Source organism: Girardinichthys multiradiatus, chromosome 22, assembly GCF_021462225.1.
Source record: "Girardinichthys multiradiatus isolate DD_20200921_A chromosome 22, DD_fGirMul_XY1, whole genome shotgun sequence".
NCBI lineage: Eukaryota > Metazoa > Chordata > Actinopteri > Cyprinodontiformes > Goodeidae > Girardinichthys > Girardinichthys multiradiatus.
In genome coordinates, this window is record NC_061814.1 from 18,488,977 (window position 1) to 18,495,855 (window position 6,879).

Here is a 6,879-nt window from a genome sequence, read left to right on the forward strand (position 1 = left end):
CTAGGCTAAGTGTTAATATCCTTTATGGAAGTGTGTACCTTTGATTCAGTCATGGAATTATTTTATTATAATGGTTTATCTTTAGTGTGCCCCTGTTTGCTTCCGATTTCCTGTCAATTTGCTGTTGATACAAATAAATTTTACTACCAAGGGACAAATAAAGAATGATACTAAATGATACTAATATAAATTGTGTTCGAAAACAAATATGCACCTGGCGCATACAAAACATATTTTTTACACTATAAACAAGGATCTGGTTCATGCAAATGTATGCAGCAGCAATCTTGTACACTCTCTGTCTTTCATTCTGGTAATTTTACATAATATTTTCTAAGGTGATGAACTACAATTCAAAGGTTGTGCTACATAAGCTACAGACTTGATTAACAGCCTCATCAACTTTAGGCCAGAAGGTGAGGAAGAGGAGGAAACCTCTCATCGCAAGCTTAGTGGACACAGAAATGTAGCCCCTTCTTGTGTACGTAAAAATCAATCATACCATCATACCTTCGAACCCACAGAAATCCAACCACTATTTCCAGTTCTCACTGGTGAAACAGGATACAGTTTTGGAAGTAACCTACCAGCAACTAATTTTCTCAAACAACATGTGCTTTTGAAGCAGTGGACCTCACATCTCCTGAAACAAACCCAAATAAAATATACTGAGTGTTGAAACTCTAATTGCCACATTTGGTGGATCAAAAGATATTGTGGACAAAATGGATGTCCTGTTGTCCCTGGCAGATTTCCTCTTCTATCTCCTTCTTGATCTTTTCTTTCAGCAGTTAAATAATGCCAAGGCCTGAATGCTGTTTAGGTTGTGGTGTATAACTCATTTTGGGAATTTATGCTGTCAGTTTACCAGACAAGCCCAAGTTTAAAGCCATAATATTACTTAAATGACATGTTATATAATATAGATGCACTTCAACTTTGGGCCTTCGCTGTAAATTGTCTGGAAAAGCAGCAGGGGCCCTTATGTACAGATCATGTATGCACTCAAAAATATTGTGCATGCTCTTTTCCACAAAGAACTTTAGATGTATCAATAATGCCAATTCTTCACAGGTCTATTTACAATTCTGCAGTACTTGACCTACTGGCAACAATTAAAAGGAAGAAAACCATTAATTATGGGAAAACTAGTTCACAGCAGAAACATGATGAAGATTTAATATAACCATGTGCAAGTTAAAACATAGTGGATACTTAGACATGCACAAAGTGATGTCAAAAATGTACTTAACAACAATGGGTTTAACCTTGTTTAAACATTTACAAATGGTCCAGTGAGAAGAGAGTGTGTATTAATTAATCAAGAGTATATTCTGTTGACAAGTTGACAACTGGCTAATTAGTCATTTGCGGTTTTCAAGCTTGATACTTTTGAAAGTGTCCTCAAAGCGTTGGCCAGTTTTGGAGTGCAACATGACAGGGGGCTGTGTGCTGCTCGTACCCATGCAGCTACTGACCACACTGGGGTCCTACCAACAGAGGCAATTTATCGGGAGCTGGCACACAGACCAGGAAGGTGCCAGTCACGGCAAATGGTGAAATCTCCAACATAAACTCCATAAACCTCCTGCTGTTCTTGCATGTACCCATGATTTTGATCATGCAAAGGAGAATCACACATACTAGCATATTTATATAGAGGCGTGTCAATAGTTATCTGGTATTCCATGGTGTGTGTTCAATTTAATGTTGACAGGGAAGCAAAAGGAAACATGCTTGGATTTTGTTTTATGCATCCAAGCTAGCTTCAACAGAAAATCCACACAAGTCTTTATACACAAGGCCCCAGATGGCTCAGTTTGTCAGGCAGGTCAGACAGCTTCTTCTGTGTTTCCTGCTTACGTATGAGCCAGATAACTGAACACACATGCACATAAGTTGTTTTCATCTAAAATTGTTTAGAAATTTAAGTGTTAACTTGAAGAAAGACCCACTCTATTACCATGCTGATATACAGGGGTTTGCACTCTATAAAAGGGCAATTATGAATGAATTGTAGGTACCATCTAATTACTATAACAACAAAATCAGACATTGCCTTAAATGGCGTTGCTCTGTGCAGGACACAGAGTTTATATCTTGCCATTTTACATGGAGTGTAACTGCACAGAATATACTAATGGTATGTGGCCTTGTTCTGTGTCATGGTTCGTCAGTGCAGCAGAGAAAAAAAAACATAAAATATTTAATTTCCACTCATTAAAAATGAAAACAAGGAAAGTCTGCTAGATTGTTCCTACAGCGGTTAAAGCACTTAGATGGAGCATGCTGATAATAAAAGTGTTTTGCTGTAAGTAAAAAAAAAACCACCTAAACATGTCTTTGAGAAGGCTTGCAGTATGCATGTATTAATCTGAGCTCCAACTGTCTTAACATTGAAACTTTTTAGCCAACAGTTATGTCATTCTTTATATGATAACATCTAGAAAAGATGTTTGAAATGGATGGACAATGCTGTTGTCTGTGCTATCAGTCTAATTCTGTTTTCAAACCATATTGTGTAGTTTGTTTTGCTCCGACCCCAGAAAAAACACATATTTTTCCTTCTGTATGTTTATCTAACACATAACTCTTCTGATTATGAAAACATGAATATTTAGTTTAAATGCTATATTTGAAAAGAAATAATTTTTATTTTAACTTCAAATAATCAGTAACTAGCTTACTAATGTGTGTTTGACACTCAACAATATCCATAACCTTTATTAACCTTATTGTCTCAAGTGTTTTCATAAGTAATCTCTTTTATACTGATTTTTGCCACCTGGAAAAACAAATGATTTTCACTGAACAATCGGATTTGAACAATTTGTTTGTCCATACCTCTTATCCACCGTTAGAAATAAGTTTCTAAAATTATCTTTTAATTGTCTTCTTCTGGTCTATTAGCCCTGTTGGAATACATGCTTTATTCTGAGCTGTTCCACCTGCCACACCTATTGTCTGTCAGAATACTCAATATTCTTCTCTATTCTGCCACCAACATTCAATGTTTTCCTAAAAATTCATATTTCTTTTATGTCAAGCTTTATGAAGATTTCAAAGGAGAAATGCAACATTTGTTTTTTATTGTACTTTTCTGACTTTAAATATAAAAGAGGAATAATAGTGTTTCCTGTTCTGTTTAGTCAATTGTAGCTGGTAAAACTAGCTGCTCTATTGGACAAAAGTTAACTACTAATTGCAATTTAATAAAGTTGAAAATTACATATTTTAAATTTTTAGTTAACCTTTGGCTAAGTCTTGTTCAGCTGAAGATGACATACGGGTTTGGTTATTTCATTAACGTGGGATGAACCATGTACAATGGTTGGGAAAGAAATTAACAGAATGTGCCTGGTGTCAGACACAAATGCACAAAGAAGAAACAGGAGCAACATACAGGGCCGAGAATGCATTTTATCCAAAATACCCTTAAAAATCAAACTCTTGTTTGTCACCTCATCAAAAGTTTAATATCGTGAGCCAAAAAAACTGAATTGCTGGTGTCAGAAAAGGACTCAGGAATAAATTGCTCCAACATTCTTGTTGATTAGGTCATTTGTTTTAGACATGCTCGATGTGAGTATGTCCACTACAGTGGTGGGAAAGTTGCGCACTGTGATAAATATTACTTCACATGGGGGCATCCGTTTTCTGGAACTGACATGCCGTGGTTTTCGTAAGCCTCGATTGCCATTTCTTCCTAAATGTTTTCAATGCTATTTAAATGAGTGGATAATGCGGGAAAATCCATCAAAACATTGATGAGCGAGTTTGGTGTGGAACAACCTGACTGTCCTGCACAGATCCCTAACCTCAGCTTGAAAGAACACCACTGGGATGAGTTAGAGCAGTGATTGTGAGCCAGATGTTCTCAACCAACATCAGTGTCTGACCTGACAAATGCGCTTCTGGAAAAATGATCAGGTAAAACTGTTATAGCTCCAAGGGGTGAGCTGACATCACATTAAGCCCAGTGTATTAAAATTTGGATGTCACTTAAATTAATGTGTGTGAAGACAGATATGCTTTTTCCATGAGTAACTAAAGCAAGAGGAATTCTTGGACTCATAATAAAAAGTTATGCAACATGTACCTATGAAGTAATGTGTCATACTCTTTGGAAGATAAGTATCGTTTTCATACCCAACAATAGGTGATCCATAAGGTATGAACATCAGCAGTTAGCCATGCATATATGGCACCGTGAAATAACTGGATAGCAGTCGCTGGAACATTTTGAATGCTGCCTCAGATGCTTCCTTGGGTGGTAATGAGTATGCATCCAAATACAATATTTCATGGAGATATAATCCGAGTCACAAATCATTGAGTTGTTGAAGGCAAAAGAAAGTATGTGTGCTAAAAGGTATATAGTACACACACACACACACACACACACAAGCTATGAGGACGTTTTTGTGTAGCACAAACGTGTCACCATTTCTACACACAAAATGTATAATTGCGTAGCTGTTATTTATTGGATTCTATTTAAACACAATTTCTTTTTTTCCTGTAATGAAATAAATTTGCCAAATTTTGAGTCCTCGGATAAAAATTTTGTTTCATTTTAGGCATGCAATAACTTGAACACATGATCAAGGGTTAAATATTGTGTGTGTTTATAGAAAAATGTTCATGCTGCCTTCCCTGGACATTATTTCAAAAGTTGTTTTTTTCTGTCCCTTTTTCTGACCTGTCAGAAATAACTTGATCCCTGTCTGCCAGCCTCAGTTGTATCTAGGCTTAAGGGAATTTAAATCTTGTCCATGCATTAAAAATAAGGCAAATTCTTCCATATTTTAAGCCAGAAGTTGTTTTACGGATGGGAATTCTCAGAGGCTCAATCGCAGCCTAATCCACCTAATGCTAATTTACGACACAGTTATTTCTCCTCGATGCCACTCAGCTCTTTCAGACAGCACTGTTTCAGACATTTATGTGTTATTTTTTCAACTATGTGTCATTCTTGTTTTATTTTTAGTAGTTACCCCACAGTTTATTAAGTATTTAAAGTTTTGTGAAATTATTAATATGGCTTTGAAATTTAACAGTGCTGCAGAACTACCCCCTAACGCCAACTGGAACAAAGAAAGAATAATGAAGACGCCCATTTACTTTATTTCTGTGGCACTGAATCTGGACTATTGTGGAGTAGTCCCAGTTTATGTGACCAAATTGGGTTTAAACACAGCTGCAATTAAAATCAACCTCAGTAATCCTTTAAGTTAAAATCAGTTATAGCAACACCTAATTACCTTTGTACCCACGAAATCCTGTTGTGATTGAAGCTGATGAATTACTTGGAGCAACCATTTTGTGTCTAATTAAAAACAATTTCCTTTGGCCCTTAAAGGCGGCTTCATTTATCCCTACTTTAGCAGTTTGAAGTTTTACTAAGCATCCATTTAAATACATAATGAATCCAGATATTGAGCATGAGAAACCATTCATTGCATCTAAATTTATGTCATACAGTTCTAGTCAGAAGTCTGTTCTTTTTTTCTATGGTGGAATGATCTTACATCCACAATAATTTTAAAAACCATGAACTGGGTGCAAATGTTCCAATTTATTTATTTAATTTTATTCCACACAGGTTTGAAATCATAAAATACAGGTTCCAATATATACACTTACAATGACATTTGAGTGATGTTCTTTAGCGAGTTGCGGAGAACCTTCATAACCATCAACAGGCTGGATATTTGAACCCTCTTACTAAAAGAAAAGGTGGAATTCATTTAATTTGGTTGATGTCCTGCAAAAGACTTGGCTTTTAAGCATAGTATATACATTCTCTGTTGGGTTGGAGAAGATCCAAGATAGCCTGCCTTATCTAATCCAAATCCAGTTTTATGTGTGCTTGGAAACATTGTCCGGACATTGTGTCCAATTTTAAACAATTTTGTTGTTGAACTGAGGTGAAATTACAGAATCTAAATGTAGTCATTTTCATGATTCCACCTACTTTATGCAATAGAGCAGTAACACTGGCAGTAAAATAGATCCACAGCATGATGCAACATATGCCATGCTTGACAGCTGGTAGAGTGTTTTATTATTGTCCAAGATTTTGTGCACAAACAAGGAATGTGACTTTGGTTCCGAGGGCTCACAGCATGCAGACGTACAGATATATAAAATTTAGAGGAAACAAAGGATAAGGCCGGTTTTGGTGGTGCAAATATGCCTTTTTTGTTTCACAGCAGAGTAGCAGACTACTCAGGTTGTAAGGTATTCATTGTGTTCATCAGGTAGACAACATGGGGGAAGAAGCTGTCTCTGGGTGTGGTGGCTGGTTTTGCAAATATCACTCTGTAGCACTGACCTGAAGGTAACAGTCTAAACAGTTCAGGATGTCCATGATGTGTGGGGTCTGCAGAGATATTAATTGCCATTTTGCTGACCCTAGATCTAAACAAGTCCTGGATGGAGAGAAAGTGAACCCCAATAATCCTCTTTGTGGACCTGATTCTTTATTACAGTCTGGACCTACTTTGTGTATGAGTCAAACAAGACAGTGATTGATGTGCACAGGACAGATTAAATAATGGCAGTGTGGAAGATGACCAGTAGTTCCTGTGGGAGGTTCTATTTTTCTGGTTGCGACAGGAAGTACAGCCTTCTTTTGAACAGTGTCTATGTGTGAAGACAATCGTAGGTCCCGCGAATGGGTATTTTCTATAAACTTTAAGTGATCTTCTTTAGACACAATGTCATTGAGGATGGTGAAAGGAGGGAGTCTGGGAGTGTTCTTCGTAAGTCCACCATCATCTCCACTGTCTTGAGAGGGTTAAGCTCCAGGTGGTTCTGACTAAACCGGTGGACAAGCCGATCCACCTCTTGTCTGTAGACTGAGTTATCATTGTC